Source organism: Megalobrama amblycephala, unplaced genomic scaffold (assembly GCF_018812025.1).
Source record: "Megalobrama amblycephala isolate DHTTF-2021 unplaced genomic scaffold, ASM1881202v1 scaffold253, whole genome shotgun sequence".
Classification (NCBI taxonomy): domain Eukaryota; kingdom Metazoa; phylum Chordata; class Actinopteri; order Cypriniformes; family Xenocyprididae; genus Megalobrama; species Megalobrama amblycephala.
The window spans coordinates 79098-100788 of record NW_025953340.1 but is presented as its reverse complement, the minus strand read 5'-3'; positions in this window follow the sequence as shown (position 1 = coordinate 100788).

The window sequence follows — 21691 nt, the reverse complement described above, 5'->3', positions numbered from 1 at the left end:
TTTGTAAACTTGACCATTATGTAAAAGTTTATAATAAATGTTAATAATCTGTATAATTACTGTACAGTCTAGTTGTGTGTCTTGCGCTCCTTATGGCTGATTTTGTATTCCTTATGCCTCTTTTGATTTTATTAAAATTGGTCACACTTTATATTAGGTGTCTTTAACTACTATGTACTTGCATCAAAAATAAGTACAATGTACTTATTGTGTTCATGTTATATTGCAAAACACATTTTCTTCTACTGAGGTTGGATACGGGTAAGGTTAGGGACCAATTTGGTGGTATTGGTAGGTTTAAGGGGGAGTTAAGAAGTAGGGGAATGGTCAATAATGTATTTATTGATTTACATATGTCACACACGCTGTGTTAAAGATCAGATACGAACACGATGATGAAGAGTCTTTAATAAATCCAAAGGTAAATCCAAACAAGAGCTTCAAACACACTCGTAACATGGAAATGGGAAATGGTGCAAGCAGGAAAACAAAGTCCAAACTGAGTGAAACTGTGACAGTGCACCCCCTCCCGGAAAGGCGCGACCTCGTGCCAGCAGATGAATGGAGGAGGCTCAGGTAGAGGACAAGAGTCCGAGAAAGGGATTGAATGAAAAGTCCAGGGTGGTGCAGGTGGCATGATCCAGCCTTGAACAGGGGCATGGTACCCCTGTGCACAACCAGGGCTGTGCTCCACGGCAGCATCGCAGGAGGGAGGAGCCAGGGAGGAAGACAGCTGAATGACATGTAGGCGATGTCGACGTAGGAGGTGAAGCCCCCCGCGTAGCCAGAGAGCTGATGACGCAACAGGACACTGGTGACCTCGACAACCGCGACGGAGCCACAGCGACGAACCCTCGAGGTGAAAGCAGGGATCTCGAGGGCTGATGTTGAGCTGGAGTGACCGAGGACGGAGGTGGAGCCTGAGGGAGGGCGGAGCTAGCCGCAGCTGAAGGGGTGGAGGGCCGGAGGGCAGTGAACGGCCCGTTACTCCATGGCGAATGTGGTGCGATGTCCGACCGAGGCGGAGCCGACGTACCGAGGGAATCCAGCGAGGCAGAATGCCTGATGGTCACTGCTGACGTTGAGGGTGGAAGGAGCGCAGGTGTAGGAGTCAGGGCGTTGGGTCGAAGTGGAGTGGAGCGCACAGAGGCCACAGACTCCCGAAGCCCAGGAAAAGGTGACTTCCAGCAGTCCAGCGGTGTAACTGTGCCTCTGAGGTGGAACAGAGGGGCTGATGGGAGACAGCGATGACTGGGTGGTAGAAATGGTTGGGAACTGAAGAGGATCTTGAAGGGTAATACAAAAACCAACAAGAAATAAAACAGTCTCAATAGTATTTGGGAGGGGTGGTGGGAGAGTGAGGTTGGGTGGGAACAGAGAATTAGGGACATGACTGACAGATTCTGATGATGATGGGTCAAAAAGTTTAATGTCTCCAAAATGATAGTTCACCAGTGTTGAAACCAGAAACTTGAGCATAACGAGCATAAGCAGTCATCCAGGAAGGTTGTTTGATGGGCCAGGTTCAGATAATCCTCTAAAAATATCTTGAGGGAGCAATCTCCCTCTTCAAGGCACATGAGGCAAACAGCAGGGAGGTCCATGGTGAAGGGGGAAAAAAAAAAAAAAAAAAAAAAAAAAGTCCCAAAAAAACTAGTGATGGGACGGTTGATACCAGGGCTCCGATGCTCCAACGCAGTTTTCAAAGCACTATAGTATCACACACTGTACTGATGCTTGTATCGAAATGACAATACCACATGATTGATGACACTTGAAGCTTCGAACGTCGTACAGTATCGGAAAGTCGAGACAGCTGGTTTGAAAAAATTGGCGCTTTACCTGATGCATAAAGAAAAATGCATTTAATCATGTTTTATTGCTGGGGTCTCAGAGACCCTGAACAGAAAATAAAGGTTAAACAGCTCACCCAAAATATTTCCCTTTCAAGGGAACTCGCGCTGCGTCCGATAGAATCACTTTGGGAACGCCCCCAGCGCCATTGCGTATGATGCACGTCTGTCAACTAGTCCAATGTCATGGGCGGGTGATGTCATGACCAGGAAAGGATAAATACACATCCGGCCAGACCGGCTTCAGATTTTCTGCCTCAGCAAAGCGATCTGTGTGAAACTGTCTGTCTTATTTTTTGTTGTCTGTCCCGATATAGTACAGCTCAATATCTTTCATACTATTATGGCAAACCAGGCATTTAAACCGTGTGCTCCTCCTTGCCCCCGATTCCTTACTGGTGGGGATACATACAATTTACATGTCATGTGTTTGGGAGCGGAACATGCTCTTTCAGCCTTCGAGGGGGTTGAATGTGAACATTTTGAGAAGCTTCCTCTAGAACGCTCCGCTCCCGCCTCTCCCTTTCCTCATGGCTCTGGACCCGCTGCTGCTGAGGCATCACGGAGAGAGATGTCATGGGGTTCGCAAATGGATTTATCAGCGGGGCTTGAGACGAGCATGAGTGTTCTTTCTCAGCCCTCACCTGGTAGATCCATCTCCCCCTCTCTGGTGTCGGAAGCCAGCCCAGCGGCTTCTTCCTCCCAGGGAGAGGGCTCGTCGCTTCAGCACTCCAGTTCTGAGGAGGTGGATGTGCTGAGCTTCAATACTGGGGAAAAAGACTCGCCATCTCTTTACCCAGAATATGAGGAGCTGGTGGAAATGATTACTCGTGCTGTGTCAAAGTTAAATATTGAATGGCCAGCAGAGAAACAGGGCGCTCATCCCAAAAGCAAGTTAGATGAGCGTTTCCTTCCATCTAATAAATCATCTCCACCAAGGGGCCTTCCTTTCTACCCTGATTTACATGATGAGTTAGCTAGATCATGGAAGACACCAAGAGACACCTGTGGCTCAATCTGTCTGATATTAAAGAGAAAGACAGGGCCTTTCTTCTCAACGCCCCAGTTGCGGCAACTGGCCTGTTCGGCGATGCTGTCAACTCGGTCGTTGACATGTTTCAGGAGTCAAAAAAGCAAGTGGAGTTGTTCAAGAAATATCTTCCGAGCTGCCATCCATCCTCTGAGGTTGCTTTGCGTGAGCAGCCCCAGCCGTATAGCTCCTCATATAGAGCGCAACAAAAAGAGAGTGTCGCTTCTTGTGCTCCACCTCAGAGATACGGTGGGCTGGGACGGCACTCTCAGCCCAAGCCTTCGAAGCCAAAGGCGGACCTGGTCTTGCTTCAGGCCAAGAAGGCTGCATAGAAAAAATCCTGACGCCAGAGGGGTCAGACTCCTGAGGGCAGCCCCACACAGGGTGGAGCAGTGTTCACCTCAGTATACGGTGCCCATCCCACCTCGTGGCCCTCAGAGAGCCGTTCTGCCAACCCCGCCACCCATGGTGCCTCGGGGCACAGCGAATTAGTGATGCAGATCTCACAAGACGCTGCGTCACATTCGCATCCTCTGAGGAGGATAAAATTACATGAAACGTGTTCTCAATAGACCAGAGGCCAGCCTCGAGAGGCTGGTTCCCTTAGTAGACTTTCTGGCAGAATGGAAATCTCTTCCAAATATCACATGTTAGGTCATGCAGATTATAGAAAGGGGTTACAAAATTCAGTTTTGGTGCCGCCCACCTCTATACAAAGGAGTGCTTCCGACAATAGTGCTTCCCGAGCAGGCTCTGGTATTGGAGCAAGAAGTAAAGACCTTGCTAGCAAAGGAGGTTATAGAACAGGTCCCGGTTACCGACAGAGAGTCAGGGTTTTACAGCCGGTACTTCTTGGTTCCGAAAAAGGATGGGGGATTGCGGCCTATTTTAGATCTGTGTCATCTGAATCGTGCAGATCGAAAGCTAAAGTTGACTATAAGTCAAATCATGATTCAAATCATGACTCAAATCAAATCCGAGGATTGATTTGTCACAATAGATCTAAATGATGCATATTTCCATGTCTCCATCCTCCCACAACACAGGAAGTTCCTGAGGTTCGCTTTCGGGGGCGAAGCATACCAATTTTGGGTTCTTCTGTTCGGCCTAGCTCTTTCACCCTGCTCATTCACAAAATGCACAGATGCAGCGCTGGCCCCGCTCAGGCTGCAGGGCGTACGCATTCTGAATTACATAGACAACTGGTTGATATTAGCACAGTCAGAGGAGATGGCGGTTCAGCATCAAGATGTCGTCCTCGCTCATATTCAAAAATTGTGGTTGAGATTGAATGCCAAGAAGAGTATGCTTTCTCCACGACAGAGGACCACTTTTCTTGGTGTAGTATGGGACTCAGTGACAGTGCGGGCATGTCTCTCACCCATTCGCATCACTGCTATTTTATCAGCCATAAAAGAACTGAAGCAAGGCCAGTCACGCACTGTAAAACAGTTTCAGAGACTGTTGGGTCTGATGGCAGCTGCGTTCAATGTGATAGCTTTTGGCCTGCTGTACATGAGACCCTTGCAGTGGTGGCTTAAGACCAAAGGGTTTTTCCCAAGGGTGAACCCCCCTCCACGCCTTGGTCATATGAAAGAGAAAAGTTGGTTCCTGTCCCAGGGCCCTGTGTTAGGAGCTCAATGTCGTTGAGTTACTCTCACTACGGACGCTTCTCTCATGGGCTGGGAAGCGGTAATGGAAGGCAGCTCAGCTCAAGGTCTTTGGAGGAGTCATCATCTTTTGTGGCACATAAATGCATTGAAATTTTTCCTCCCAGACTTGAGGGGACATCATGTGCTTGTCTGGACACACAACACATTGGTGGTTTCATATATAAATCGACAGGGGGGTCTGCGTTTGCGCCCACTCTGCAAACTGGCACACCAGATCATCCTGTGTTCTCTGGGGAAGATGAGCAACCTATATTCCAGGGACCCAGAATATAAGAGCAGACATCCTGTCGAGACAGGGGCTGAGGCCAGGGGAATGGCCACCACCCAGAGGTGGTGAAGCTCATATGGGAGATTTATGGTTAAGCGTAAGTGGATCTGTTTGCAAGGCAAGGCAAGGCAAGACAATTTTATTTGTATAGCACATTTCATACACAATGGTAATTCAAAGTGCTTTACATAAAGAAGAAACAAATACATAATAATAATGGAAGACATAAGAAATAGAAATAACAGTAAAAACAGAGCATTTCGCTATCTGGATGGAAGAGTTAGGAAATTTCAGGGAGTTTTTTTTTTGTCCGTCAGAGCGGATGTAAACAGATCTATCCATCAGAGCAGAAATGGATCTTCCTCACGCAGAGGGATAACTGTTTATATTTGTCAGGTAGCTGTGCGTTTAAACAGTACCCTTACTGACAAATCTTCCTGGACTAACTCTAAACAGAGCTGCATCCAGGGATAACTAAAAAAAAAAAAACTTACTTCCTAATTCTCCCAGCTCTTTCAATCAGACAGCATAAAATGCATTAAATGTCAGAAAATAAAAAGATACATAAAATATATAAAATGCATTAAAAATGAAATAAATATAAAATAAGAAAAAGAGTTGAATGAATAAAAAGATAGTGTGTATAAAATAAAGTACAAACAGTTCAGACACAGCACAGTGCTCAGTCAGCAAATGCATAGGTAAAAAGATGTGTTTTGAGTCTTGATTTGAATGTGGCTACTGTTGGAGCACACCTGATCTCTTCTGGAAGCTGGTTCCAGCTGCGGCTGACATAACAGCTAAAAGCCAAATCTCCTTGCTTTGAGTGAACCCTTGGTATTTCTAACTGATGTGATCCTATTGATCTTAGTGATCTGTTAGGTTTATATTCTGTGAGCATATCTGCAATGTATTGAGGTCCTAGGCAATTGAGTGATTTATAAACAAGTAACAGTACTTTAAAATCAGTTCTAAATGCAATTGGAAGCCAGTGCAAGGACCTGAGGACTGGTGTGATGTGTTCATATTTTCTGGTTCTGCTCAGAATCCTGGCAGCAGCATTTTGTACGAGCTGCAGCTGTCTTAATGTCTTTTTTGGAAGGCCAGTGAGGAGCCTATTGCAATAATCCACCCTGCTGGTGATGAAAGCATGAACAAGTTTCTCTAAGTCTTGACTGGAGACAAAGCATCTAATTCTTGCAATATTTTTGAGATGATAATATGCTGATTTAGTTATTGTCTTTACATGGCTATTGAAACTCAGGTCTGACTCCAAAACCAAGATTCCTGAATTGATTTTTAGTTGTTTGACCCCTAGACTGAAGGTATGTGTTCACTTTGAGAACTTCATCTCTGTTTCCAAACGCAATGACTTCAGTTTTGTCTTTGTTTAACTGAAGGAAGTTTAGGCACATCCAATTTTTAATGTCATCAATGCATTGGCACAGGGAGTCAATGGGGCTGTAGTCATTAGGTGATATGGCTAGGTAAATCTGGGTGTCATCTGCATAGCTGTGATATGCAATTTGTTTTTTTTCTCATTATTTGGCTCAGTGGCAGCATATATAGGTTAAACAGGAGGGGTGCAAGTATTAAACCTTGAGGGACTTCGCATGTCATGGATGTCCACTCAGACTTATGGCCACCGATACTCACATAATAACCTCTCCCTTCTAAGTATGACCTGAACCATTTAAGGACCATCCCAGAAAGCCCAACCCAGTTTTCCAGCCTGTCAAGAAGAATGTTGTGATCGACAGTGTCAAACGCAGCACTGAGATCGAGAAGAACCAGCACTGATAATTTACCTGTATCGGTGTTTAGGCGAATATCATTTATTATCTTTATGAGTGCTGTCTCTGTGCTGTGATGCAGTCAGAAACCAGATTGAAAGTTGTCAAAGTATCCATTCAAGCTTAAGAATTTGTTCAGCTGATTGAAAACAACTTTTTCAATGATCTTACCTATGAAAGGAAGATTTGAGTTTGGTCTGTAGTTGCTCAATATAGTGTTATCCAGACTGCTCTTTTTCAGGAGGGGCTTAACAACTGCAGTTTTCAGGAATTTTGGAAAAGTCCCAGAGAGAAGTGAGGCATTTACCACTTCTAGGAGATCTGCTTCTAAACAGTTAAACACGCTTTAAAAAAAAAAAGATGTGGGAAGTGTGTCAAGGGCGCAGGTTGATGTTTTAAGGTGCTGTACTGTTTCTTCCAAAATGTTACTATTAATTGCTTTAAAATCAGACATCAGATAGCTACTTTCTGAGGTTGTGATCTGATCTGTTTTACCCCAGTGCAGCTCAAGGATGTGCTGATCGCCTTTCTGATATTATTAATTTTCTCATCGAAGGAGGAAGCAAACTCACAGCATTTGTTGTCTGACAGCATTTCACTGGGAATCTGACTTGGGGAGTTTGTTAGTCTCTCTACAGTAGCAAAAAGAGTGTGGGTGTTGTTTAAGTTTCTGTTTATAATATTTGAGAAGAAGGTCTGTCTAGCTTTGCCTAGTTCCACAAGCATGAAGGTTATCATTATAGATGTTATAGTGGATTTCAAGTTTTGTTTTTCGCCACATGCGCTCAGCTTTTCTGCATTGTATTTTCATATTCTGCACTACTGTTGAGTTTCTCCATGGTGCTTTTTGTCTGCCACTCTTCTTCCTGACTTTCACAGGAGCAATGTTATCAATAACATTCTGTACTTTTGAGTTAAAAGAATCAAGGAGGAAATCAACAGAGTCTGCAGATATGCTTGGTGTTAAAAATATAGCCTTCATAAACAGTACACTAGTATTCTCATTTAAGCATCGCTTTTTGACCGAGATAGATCTAGCTTCAACATTATTAGAGATCAATATATCAAATAAAATACAGAAATGATCAGATAGTGCTACATCCTTAATGACAATGGATGAAATGTTTAGACCCTTACTGATAATTAAATCTAGAGTGTGTGCACAAGTGTGTGGGTCCATGTACATGCTGAGTCAAATCAAAAGTATTCAAAACTGTTATGATTTCTGCTTTTTCTATGTGGATGTTAAAGTCCCCAGTAATAGCAAAACAGTCAAACTCTAAGGAAATTGCTGGTAACAGTTCTGTAAAGTCCTCCACAATGGATGGAGAGTATTTTGGAGGCCTGTAAATAACTATAAGTAGAATGCGAGGAGCACTTTTTAACACAATACCCAAGTATTTGAAAGACAAGTAATCAAATGACACTTGCTTGCATTGATAGACATCTTTAAATAGAGCAGCTACACCTCCACCTCTCCTAACAGCTCTGCAGATACTCATAAAAGTAAAGTTAGGAGGGGCTGTTTCATTCAGGATTGTTGCACTGCAACTGTCTTCAAGCCATGTTTCATTTAGAAGCATAAAATCTAGGTTGTTTGTGATTATTAACTCATTGACTAGAAGTATTATTTTATTTATTTTGATTTATTTTTAAGTGAGCGGATGTTTAAAAGTGCTTTAGTTTGACGTGTAATAGGCAGCAGATTAAATGGGTTTGCCAAATGGTTTGAGAAGGCCTTAGGCTTTCTATCATGTAATAAAACAGAAATAGAGAAAGAAATAGGCACACTGGGTTCCTGCTTGTTCTTTAAACATTTGACAAAGTCACTGTTATCATAGATGGAACCCGACACACATCACTGAGAGCTGTTATTGGTTGTTTTTGGTTCACCTAGAACAGATGGAGGAGGATGAGGGCCCTGGTGTTGTGGCAGGGGCCGAAGAGCTCTCGCAGGAGGAGGGGGAGGACCCAGGACCCACACTTTGGTGGTTGCGGGGCTTGACACTTTTTTGTTTATATCTGGGGGCTCGCAGCAAAAGAGTGGGAGAGTTTGGTTCCAGCATACACCAGTTCATCCATTTTCTCTGAGAAGCACAGAAGAGGGGATGCTGGAGAGAGGGATAATGTGTCCGGTGAGAGGGGCTGTTGCTCTGGTGTTACATGAGGCTGTAATATGTTGTCCTGGCTTCCCTGGCTGTTTTCCCGAAAGTCGTCCTTGGGTGCTGAATCTTGGAGCAGTTCTAACACGTCACTGTCTATTGGTGAGCTCTGTGGGCAGGGCTCAGTCAGGATTGTGTCCGTGAGCAGTGGTTGTTGTGGCTGCGTGGTGTTATCATTGACCTTGTGGGATGTGTCAACCGCATGTCCATTTAGGTGCTGAAATGAAGTCCAGTGGTTAGTTGTACTCTGTGCAGATGTGTTTGTGCCATTCAGGTTTAGTGGATTTGCACACACTGCTGAAGGATGATGGAGGGAGAAGTAGATATTGTCCTTTAGCACTCTTGAGCCCAGTTTGTTAGGGTGCAGGCCATCATATGTGAACATTTGTCTCTGATGTCGATGAAATTCAGTCCCTTTAAGTTGCAGGTTTTTTGCAGCCATGTGTTAAGCCCAAGCAACCGTGTAAATCGGGGAAATGCTGGGAGTGGTCCACTGATGAACGACTGAACTTTTAGTCTTCTAAGCATTTCAAAAAGTTCATTGAAATCCCTTTTAAGGAGTTCTGACTGCTCTTTCTGAATATCATTCTTCTCCACATGGATGATTAGTAGATTTGCAGTTTTATATTTCATCAGAATGCTCTTAAGTTGCCTGTTTACATCAGAAACTGTTGCTTGTGGAAGGCAGTATGTAGTTGTATCCCTGCTGCTAATGTTTCTGATAATAGAGTCGCCCACTATCAGAGTCCTGGGCTCGGCTGCTCTATGGGCTGAGTGCCGCTGTCTGCTCGACCTCGAGCGGCAGTTAGCATCGGTGTTAGCTGCTGGCTGATTTGATCTGTGTCCGATCATGTTTGGGGATTCCTCACCCACATTCATTAACACTTCAAATCTGTTCTCCAGATGTATTTGCGGTGGTAGGTTAGTGTTTGGGATAGAGGATGCTACTGCAATATGTGATACTCGTGACAATCTGACGTCTCGAGTGCCTTTGGGTCTCGCTCCCTGTTTGTGCCATCGATTAGTATGTTGATCAGTTACGGCACTCAGTATGGCCTGTTTAGGAGCTTTAGATTCATGGGACTCACCGGCTGTGTGCTGAGGATGTCCATGACAAAGCTCTGTTGTGTGTTCCGTCTGGTTTGGTAGTCCCGCAAGAAACTTTGTTTCAAGAACTGCAATCCTTTGTAGAAGTCTGTGGCAGTTTGTGCAGCAGGTAGATTCTTCAAGCAGAAGAGGCATATTTTTTCTAATCCTTTTGGATGTAGGCAGCTGTGTTTTCCCTTCTCCGGAATGTAAGCTGATGACTGCTGTCAGTGGGAGGCTGGTCGGATAAAAATTCCCCTTTTTTTGTAGCAATCTTCCAGTTAAAAAGTTTGTTGGTGCCAAGATTTGTCGTTTGAGCACTGTGCTGATTTGCTGTAGTTAAAATTATGAGATAAAAATATAAAAGCAATAGAGCAAAGCACAGAGCTGTAAGCAAGAGCGTCCGAACATTAGCGAAGCAGGATATGACACACTGTCCACTTTGGTTCTCCCTCACCCATCTAGCCCAACTAGGATTGGATGCTATGGTACAGACATAGCCAAGGCTGCATCTGTATGCATTTTCCCCTAGTTGTTCTGCTCCTGGGAGTTCTGGAGAAAATTTTCCGGGAAGGGATAAGTCTACTAACAGTAGCACCTTACTGGCCTAGTTGGATATGGTTTTCAGACCTTGTAGCTCTCCTTGATGGCTCACCTTGGAGGATTCCGATCAGGAGGGACTTCCTATCTCAGGCAGGGGGCATGATTTGGCCTCTGAGGGGGCCCAACTCATAGAATCTGGTCTCTCAACTGAGGTTGTAAAGACCATTCTTCACTCCAGAGCTCCTTCCACAAGGAAACTATAAGCCCTGAAGTGGAAATTCTTCACTTCTTTTGTGTCATGAGCGAGAGTTAGATCCAGTCAACTGCCCTATCGGTTCAATACTAGAGTTCTTACAAAGTCGTTTCTCATCCGGTTTAACCCTATCTACACTAAAAGTGTATGTTTCTTCTATCCCTGCTTACCATGCCCCTGTGGATGGTACCACTGTGGGGAAAAACCCATTGATGACTTGTTTCCTTCGTAGCACCCAGAGGCTGAGGCCTGCAACAAGCACTACCCTGCTTGGGATTTGGCTATTGTTTTAGAAGGTTTATCTTGTAGCGTCTGGACCAATCAGCCACACAATTATTCATCGTATTTAATGAATTACCCATAAACTCACTCTCACTATCAAAGTTCTCTGAACTATTCCCCCTAAAACTGCAACCAGCATCCCAAGTGTAGCTAGCACACAGGCACAACTAGGTGTCCTGTTACAGTTGTATGGTACTTTTATGATCCAGAAGAATGCTGTAGAGACTAGTGACTCATTCTTCCTGAGAAGGACAAATAAACTCTCTTAATCCTATGTATTCTCTATATAACCACTTGGGAAATGTATAAACATGTATCCAATTTTCCCATCTCATGACTTTCCTTTTATAGGCTTTATTCTATGTATTAATTCTCTCTTTTGAACTATTTTGGTATTAATGTTCCATAGTTGCAAATGTATAGTTAACTGAGATCACATTGGCAGCATGTTTGGTATCTACGGACTCCAACTTTCATTTCCTATTTGGTAATTTATGTTACATGTTACTAACTCTGTGACATGTTAGTATTATAGGAATCTAGATGGTTATTCTCTCATTCATCCAATCCAGTGTCTTATGCTAATATCATGCTACAGAACAAAGACTCGTAAAACTTCCCTCTGAAAGGGAAACTCCTTATTGGCTCAGACACCTCAAGAGGGTGTGACATCTTCACCCCTTATATTCACTGATCACAAGATCAAACCCCCTCTCTCTTCCTGCTCTTCCTCCTCTTCTTCTTTTTTTTTACTGACAAATGCTGACGTCAAGATGACGCTTTAAGAAGCTAGAAGCTTCTAAGGAACCCCAAGCTTGCGCCAGGCCTCAGCCTAGACCTTCCATTCACCAAAGATCCTCTGAATCCAACTGGTTCTCTTTCATCAAGACAATATCAGCAAAGATTCAACGAATCAGCCTCCACAAATTGCATCAGGACAGTTTTAATTCAACTTGGAGAGACATGCAAGTATCAAACTTAGTCTCATTATCGGATACATTGAGTATCCTTACCCCTTTGAAACAAGGGCCTGTTAAAACTAAACTGATGGTTTGCTCAAGGCTGTTGATCTGCTGAAATGTACAACAATGCTGTAACCTCTTGCTTCCTGTACTCTGCTTTAGCCCTCTCTCTCTTGGTAAACTGTATGCATGTATGTGTGTGAATGTTAGAGTAGTTTAAGTGTTTAGTCTAGTTAATAAAGTCTTGTTCATGTCACACGTAAGGTTGTCCGTGTTTTGCGCTTATATACGGGAGTCCCTATTCATGTCGGTCCTGACTACAGGCTTTTAGTAGAATAAGATTGTTATTTCCCATAAACTGGAAATGAACATTTCTTAGAATTAATAAACAATTAACACTGTGTGTTCATTGAACAACAGGTTAATTGATTGTAATATTAATTTTATTATATTAAGTTAATTTTATTAACTGATTAAAATATTAATAATTAATTATAACTAGTTATGATTAATTATTCATATCTATTTTGAGCTAATTTGCTACATTCTACAGTTCTGTTTGAGCCACTTGAATCCATCTCAGAAAAGCTTCTGACACTGAAGATTGTTTTACTTCTTGCCATTTCTTCCCTTACATGAGTAGGAGACATTCAGGCCCTAGCTAAATGCCTTGAATTTGCAGCAGTGATGGTCAAAGCGTTCCTTTACCCTAAACCGGGTTATATCCCTAAGGTTCTGACCAATGTTCCTCGGCCTGTAGTGTTGCAGGCCTTCTGCCCTCCTCCGTTCTTGAACCCAGACCAGGAGAAATTGAATGTTTTGTGTCCAGTGCGAACATTAGATACATGTGTCCACAGAGCTGCCCTGTGGAAGAAAAGCAGATCAACTATTTGTGTGTTTTGGACCGCACAACAGAGGTCGCCCTGTGATCCTATTATACGCAGCGCGACTTCCCTCAAAAGGGATCGTCTCAGGTTACGTATGTAACCATAGTTCCCTGAGAAAGGGAACGAGACGCTGCGTCAAGTCGCCATACTCCCTGCATCCCTTTGATCGATTTGCTTTGGCAATTGAAGTTGAAGCCACTCTGGCCGGATGTGTATTTATCCTTTCCTGGTCGCGATGTCACCCGCCCGTGAAGTTCACTCTCGCCATTGGACTAGTTGACAGACGTGCATCAGATGCAATCACGCTGGGGGCGTTCCCAAAGCGATCCTATCGGATGCAGCGTTTTGTTCCCTTTCTCAGGGAACTATGGTTACATACATAACCTGAGACGTTTTTTTAACTACTCACATCAGTTATGATCACATCATTGTATATTTTATATTATTGATCAATATGTGAATCCGTTGACCAGGTTACACATGACACGGGTGGTGGTCTCATTGTCACAAATTAATTTAGATGAGATTAGATCAGATTAGACAGAACTGATTCAAGACAAGAGTGATTCCGTATGTCATGGACTTCCGAAGCTTTGGTCACGTGCTTTTTCAAACTGTAGATCTGCCCCGTGATTATTTAGATATGGTGGAGAAAACAAGTCTGACCATCAGATGTCGCTAGTGCACACTGTGTTAAAAACTTAGAGTAATGAACCGTTTTTCGACACAATTTGATAAGAGCCTCAAATGCTTCAGAAAGCCTTGTTTTCCCATCACTACAAAAAACACGCACAAAAGACAAAACACAAAAACACACTGCAAATCACTTTAGGTATAAAGTGAAATATATATATATATATATATATATATATATATATATATCCAAAGGTAAATCCAAAGATGAGCTTCACACACACACGTAACACGGACGATACCTGACGATGGTGAACAGAAACAAGGGACCTTAAATACATGTGCAAACGAGGTGATTAATGACACACAGCTTACAGTGATGACTCAAATCAAAAACCATGACAACAACCTAGTGGCGGGAAATGGTGCAAGCAGGAAAACGAAGACCAAACTGAGTGAAACTGTGACATTAACCCTTTCGAGCGTGAGTTTAAAATATTCTAACTGTCCCCCCAGAGTGAGTTTTTTTAAGGTGACCGTTATTTTAGAACGTTTGCCTTTAATGTTTCCATGGCGACGAGTCTTGCGTGTCACGAGCGCTGAACGCAGCAACAATAACACTGTATGACAGATGGATCGCTATTATTTAGTTTTTCCTTTTATATTTAAAATATTCACAAAATTGCTTACCATGTCATCAACTGTATGATATTCCGATTCTCAAATATGTGTAAGTGAGTGTGCTTTGTCGTTTTAAAACCTTTATAAATGATCTTTATCTTGATCTATAATGCGAGATGGGCGCCGCCATCTTAGTTTGCGCTGCAGTTCACAGAGTCCTGTCAGTCGGATTTACAGCAGGTGAATTAATCAATTTCTCCCGAAATATATGCAAGTAAGTGGCTGGTGAACTGGAAGAATAATAGAGTAAACTTTATAGTTACTTAGGCCCATTATGTGCGTCTGATAAAATGTCGGCAAATTATATTTGTTATTGCTGCTTCCACTGATGTCGGACATCAGTGTGTATTTTATAAAACTCTTAATGTATTGTTTTAATGATGGTTATGCATATTTAAATGTCTGAAACCTTAAAAGAAACATTATGTGGCTGAAAACACTGCATAGCTGTGATATATGACAAGAGCTGCGCGCGTCCGTCTCGCAGCCAGAGCGCGAAAGCACAGTTTGAATCTGGCAGTTATGTGACGTCGCTGAACGTTCGAAATCCCATATGTGGTACCGTACGCCCAGGGGCACAGAAATAAAAATCCCATATGTGGGACCGTACCGCTCAAAGGGTTAAGCCCCCTCCCAGAAAGGTGCGACCCCGCGCCGGCAGATGAATTCAATCTGAGTGAAACTGTGACAACTTACTTACAATTATTTTTTTTTAAATATAAGTATAATGTAAAAATGTGTATACAATAAGTGCATTGTATCAAATGATTAATTTGAATATTAGTATGGTAGTTAAGGGACACCTAATATAAAGTGCATTCAAGTAACAATATTATTTTAAACCTGATGGAGTCAATGATCAGTGTGTTTGTGTCTGTCTATGTGTATAATTTCAACTGTTAAAATCAATGACAGTAATTTGCTCTGGTCCCCTTCCTGTTCGTTGGAGTGATGAGATAGTTAGCAGATTATCATCACTCAATGGCTGGCTGTCTAAGTGGTGTCTGCAGAATAATATAGGATTCATAGACAATTAGAAAAGTTTTTGGGGCAGACCTGATCTGTTGAAAAGAGATGGTATTCATCCCTCCTGGGATGGGGCTGCTCTTCTCTCTAGTAATATGGCACATATTCTTAGAGCTGAAACAAACTGGGGCCCAGGTCAGGAAGCAGACATACTGGCTAAACCGACCGTATGCTATCCGTCTCACATCACAGAAGTCAGATAAGTTATTGCTGTCATTTATAGTAATATCTTCTGTATTACTCAAAAGTCATTCAAATATAATTCCTTATATACAGGCCACCTGTTACAATAGGACCAGTCGGGAGACAGAAGATAGGTTAACAGGTAGTTTATTGAACACAAGCAGAGTATATGGATGACAACAGGTGAGTAAACAGATGCAAGTTCGTGACTGATGACTGATATGGAGAATGACACTGTCCTTTTGTGGTTGCAGAGTGACAATGGAGAATGATACTTGCTGAATGGAGTAGATGACTTCAAACAACACTTCACACCAGATCGAAGACGAGGAGAGGAGCTTGGGTACACGGAGTACAGGTAAGTAGCAAGAGGAGTCCTTGAGGTAAGCATTCAGGTAAGTCTTTAGATGCAAACGAGACCGGACAATGTGACTGTGTGTGTAAGTGTCTTAAGTAGTGCTGGTGATGAGCGTGCTGATGAGGTGCAGGTGATGGTGATTAGTATTCCGGGGATGGTGTGCGCTGTGATTGGAGGATGCTGGAGCCTGGCTGGCAGCCTGGCAGGTCTGTTGGGATGTGTCGAGTGGAAGGTGTCCAGCAGGTTGGGATCTAAGATGTCATTGCGTGGTACCCAGGAACGTTCCTCAAGACCATAGCCTTCCCAGTCCACGAGGTACTCAAGTTGTCCGCCACGACGCCGGGAGTCCAGGATGTCTCGCATCTCATATGCTGTTCAGTCCTCCAGGATGAGAGGAAGGGGGGGTTCGGCTTCGGTCACGCCAGGCTCTGTGGGAAGAGGAACAGAAGGGTGGTGAGGTTTCAGGAGTGATACATGGAAGGTTGGGTGAATACGATACTCAGGAGGTAGTTGTAGCTTGTAGGTGACTGGGTTGACCTGCTCTGTGATGGTGAATGGGCCAATGAACCTGGGACTCAGCTTACGGCAGGGTAGACGGATGCGGATGTCTCTGGTGGATAGCCATACCTTCTGTCCGGGTTGGTAAGCAGGAGCCTCAGAATGTCATAGATCCGCGGTCATCCTGCGTCTACGAAGGGCCCGTTGTAACTGGTGGTGGGCTGAGTCCCAGACCCTCTCGCTCTCTCGGAACCAGTAGTCGACTGATGGTACATCGGATGGTTCCCCAGACCAGGGCCGTGGCAGAAGGTACGGAGGAATTGCCAAACTTCTTGGATCTTGCGTTCCGTTCCGGAGACATTGGAAGGAGGGAGAGTTTCTTGAGACCAGCTGATGGGACTGACGATCATTTGCTCAGGTAGGATAGACTCGGGTTCTTCAGTGACTTCATCTGGAGCATGAATACGTGACAGGGCGTCAGCCTTGATGTTTCTGGAGCCAGGACGGTAGGAAATGGTGAAGTTAAAACGGGTAAAGAAGAGAGCCCATCTGGCTTGCCTAGGATTGAGCCTCTTGGCGGCTCGAAGATACTCCAGGTTTTTGTGATCCGTTAGGACTAGGAATGGCTGACGGGCTCCCTCTAACCAATGCCTCCACTCCTCGAGAGCCAGCTTGATGGCTAGAAGTTCCCTGTTGCCAATGTCGTAATTCACCTCCGCCGGGTTGAGCTTGCGGGAGAAGAAGGCACATGGATGGAGTCGGCTCGGGTTCCCCTGCTGCTGCGACAATACCGCTCCAACTCCGGTGGTCGAGGCGTCGACTTCCACGACGAAAGGTCTGTCAGGGTCGGGGTGCACCAGGAGTGGAGCGGTCGTGAAGGCTTGTTTCAAGGTGTTAAATGCTTCTGTGGCAGTTGGAGTCCAAGACAGAGACTTGGGCTTGTTGCGGAGGAGGCTTGTAAGTGGGCTGGTAATGGAACTGTAATTCTGGATGAATCTTCTGTAAAAGTTGGCAAATCCGAGGAAACGCTGGAGCTCTTTGACGGTAGTGGGAGTTGGCCAGTTCTTGATAGCTGCCATCTTCCCCTCGTCCATCCGGATGCCACTGTGATCGATGTTGTATCCAAGAAACTGCACTGAGGACTGGTGGAATGAACATTTTTCAGCCTTGAGGAAGAGCTGGAAGTCTCTCAGGCATTGCAGGACCTCCACAACGTGGCGTTGATGGTCGGCCATACTCCGGGAGTATATCAGGATGTCGTTTATGTACACCAGCACGAACTTGTGGAGGAGCTCCCGGAGCACCTCGTGGATAAAGTCCTGGAAGACGGAGGGGGCGTTGACCAGGCCATACAGCATGACCAGATATTCGTAATGGCCGGTGGGCGTGACGAAGGCGGTCTTCCACTCGTCCCCCTCACGTATCTGGATCAGGTTGTAGGCGCTGCGGAGGTCCAATTTGGTGAACACAGTGGCTCCTCTGAGGTGTTCCAGGGGTGCTGGGACGAGAGGAAGGGGATACCGGAATTTGACAGTGATGGCGTTGAGAGCTCGATATTCGATACATGGCCGCAAGCCTCCGTCCTTTTTCGCCACGAAGAAGAAGCTGGATGCAGCAGAGGAAGTAGATGGTCGGATGTATCCCTGAGCCAATGCCTCCTCGATGTAATCCACCATGGCCTTCTCCTCCGGGATGGATAAGGGGTAAATTTTACCCCTTGGCACTGACTCACCCGGAAGCAGGTCGATGGCGCAGTCCCATGGCCGGTGTGGAGGCAGCTTGGAGGCTCTCTTGGGGCAGAATACTTCGCTGAAGGGGGTGTAGCAGGACGGGATGTCCACAGATCGTTTCTCGAGGGGACTCTCAACGGATGTGGCACCGACTGGAAGAACATTGAAGCAAGGAGACTTGGGAACAGGCAGGTCGGAGAAACACTTGGGAAAGCAGGTTTCGCCCCACTTCAGGACTTCTCCAGTTTTCCAAGAGAGGATGGGATCATGTTGCTACAACCACGGGCGCCCTAGTATCACATCAGCGGTGGAACCCTCCAGAACCAGCAGTTGAATGTATTCGAGATGCAGCACTCCGACTTGTAGTTGAACTGGTTCCGTGATGCAGCTGACTCGTCTATCACTCACAGGTCTGCCTGTTATTGAGTGGATCTGGTAGGTGGTCGGCGTGCTCTTGGTCTTGATGTTGAGCTGATGACAGAGGGCGCCAGAGATTAAATTTCCCGCTGACCCAGAATCGAGGAGGGCGGATACTGGAAGAGAAACATCGGCAGCAGTAAGAGTTATAGTCGTGGTGAGTGGCTTTTGCGTCTGGAGAGTAGAGATAATGGCACTCACCATGGGACGTGGAGGACGTGTAGGGCATGAGGAGAGTACATGCCCCAGTAATCCGCAATATAAGCATAAATTCTGGTCAGCCTTCTCTGTCTTTCCGTTGGAGTCAGCCGTGATGATTCCACTTGCATGGGTTCTTGGGCTGGTTCTGGAGTGCTGACGGATTCTGGCCGGCAGAGGAAGGTGTTGTGGAGGCTCTGACCCTGGTGCTCTTCGAGACACGACTGCATAGGAGTGGCGAAGCGTATTGACAGCTGGATGAAGTGTTCAAGCCCGATGGTATCCTCGTATGCAGCGAGATGCAACCGCACTCGAGGATCCAGACCTTGACGGTATGACGTCAGCAGCGCTTGTTCGTTCCATCCGCTCCGGGCAGTGAGAGTTCTGAACTGCAGAACATATTCATTAACAGACAACTTTCCCTGTTTCAAATTATACAGTTTCTCACCGATAGAAGAATCCCAAGATGGTTTTCCAAACACTTCCCGGAAGTGTTCGATGAAGCCTGAACATGTCTGCGTCACTGGATTGTTTTGCGACCAGATGGAATCGGCCCACTGTAAAGCTTTGCCAGAAAGTTGTGAAATGATGAACACTACCTTAGAGTAGTCAGTGGGGAACAGGTGCGGTTGCATCTCCAGGGTCAGAGAGACTTGCAGGAGGAACTGGCGTATGCAGGTGGTGAGGAAGAGGTGACGGTGGATGCGGAAGTGATGGCGGGAGCTGGAGCTGGCGGTGGCGTTTGTGATGGTGGTTGCACATTGAAAGTGCGACAAAACGCATCCACCAAATCCTGTAAGGGATCCGATTGACTCATGCTTGTGTTCCGCTGTTCTGGTCCGGTCTTCTGTTACAATAGGACCAGCCGGGAGACAGAAGATAGGTTAACAGGTAGTTTATTGAACACAAGCAGAGTATATGGATGACAACAGGTGAGTAAACAGATGCAAGTTCGTGACTGATGACTGATATGGAGAATGACACTGTCCTTTTGTGGTTGCAGAGTGACAATAGATACTTGCTGAATGGAGTAGATGACTTCAAACAACACTTCACACCAGATCGAAGACGAGGAGAGGAGCTTGGGTACACGGAGTACAGGTAAGTAGCAAGAGGAGTCCTTGAGGTAAGCATTCAGGTAAGTCCTTAGATGCAAACGAGACCGGACAATGTGACTGTGTGTGTAAGTGTCTTAAGTAGTGCTGGTGATGAGCGTGCTGATGAGGTGCAGGTGATGGTGATTAGTATTCCGGAGATGGTGTGCGCTGTGATTGGAGGGTGCTGGAGCCTGGCGTGTCTGTGACACCACCAGGGCACCATACAGACTTTATGAAAGAATTTGCTGATTTTTTATCGGAGTTAGTACTGGCTGCAGATAAATTCCTTGTTGTTGGTGATTTTAATTTCCATGTAGATAATGATAAAGATGCATTCGGATTGGCATTTATAGACATTCTAAACTCTATTGGAGTTAGACAACACGTGTCAGAACCCACTCATTGTCGTAATCATACTTTAGATCTTCATATAAGCTAAAAGCCTATATGAAATGCCATAGAGGTAACATAATTGTTCAGACACTTTGCATCACAGAAATACATTATATTTTAAAGTATATAACAGAATACCATTATTTTAAATTGTAATAATATTTCACAGTATTGCTGTTTTTTCTGTATGTTTGATTTACACCATGATGAGCTTTGAGACATCAGAGATCACAGGGTTTTTTTTCACAGCTTACCTGTCTGAAAGAACTCATTATTTATGCAGGTCATTAGAGCTCTTTATGCGATTCTTTTGTCTTCTCAGGTGTAAATGACCCATTATTCATGATGATTCACGCCTGGCGAAGCGTCTTCTGGAATGGGCATTACCGAGGTTTCAGTCGCTCAGAGTGACTCACACAACCGGGAGAACAAACTTGGGAGCAGATATACTATCCCGGAGCAATGTCCCCTCAGACGAGTGGAAGCTCCACCCCCAGACGGTTCTCACGATCTGGGAGTTCTTCGGGAAGGCAGAGGTAGACCTCTTCGCCTCAGAAGACAACTCTCACTGCCCAATTTATTTCTCGAAGGAGGACATTGCGCTGGCTCACGTCTGGCCCAGCACCCTCCTTTACGCTTTTCCCCCGATTGCTCTGATCTCGCAGATCATCAGATGAATCAGGGAAGACAAGCACAGAGTCCTCCTGGTGGCCCTGCTCTAGAGGAGCCAAGTTTGGTCCTCAGAGCTGTTCAGGCTTTCCACGAAAGCTCCGTGGCCGATCCCCCTGAGACGGGACCTCCTCTCTCAGGCGAACAGGACGATTTGGCATCCCCAGCCAGAACTCTGGGCTCTGCACCTCTGGTCCCTCGATGGGAGCCTGCTAACCTCCCCGGGGACGTGCTGAATACCATCTCTCAGGCGAGAGCTCCGTCCACGAGACGCTTCTATGCCCAGAAATGGTCAGTTTTTGATGGCTGGTGTTCTGTACGCAACATAAACCCAGTGGAGTGTGATGTATCTCCGATACTATCTTTTCTCCAGGAGTGTTTAGAACTGGGTCGCACCCCTTCAATGCTCAAAGTTTACGTAGCAGCCATCGCAGCGTTTCACGCTCCTATCGCTGGCCAGTCAGTGGGACGAAACCTTGTGGTGCGTTTCTTGAGAGGTTCTAGGCAATTGAATCCACCTCATCCTCTCACCGTTCCCACCTGGGATCTCTCTTTGGTCCTCAGAGCTCTCAAAGGGCCTCCCTTTGAGCCACTGTGTTCAGCTGACCTCAGGCCCCTGACGCTCAAAACCGCTCTGCTACTTGCACTAGCATCGGTTAAGTGTGTTGGCGACTGGCAGGTCCTCTCCATGAGCCCTGCATGCCTTGAGTTCGGGCCCAACAACTCCAAGGTCGTTTTGAAACCTAGGCTACATCCCTAAGGTGCTCTTGACTCCATTCAGAGCACAGGTCATTTCCCTCTCAGTGCTTCCTCCCTCGTCGGACGAGCGAGAGCTGGAATTGCTCTGCCCTGTCAGGGCATTAAGGACCTACGTTGAGCGATCACAGCCTTTCCGGCAATCCGATCAGCTCTTTATCTGCTTTGGTGGCCGCACCAAAGGGTCTTCGGTCTCAAAGCAACATCTTGCGTGTCGGATAGTCGATGCTATTACTCTTTGTTACTCCTCTATGGGCCTC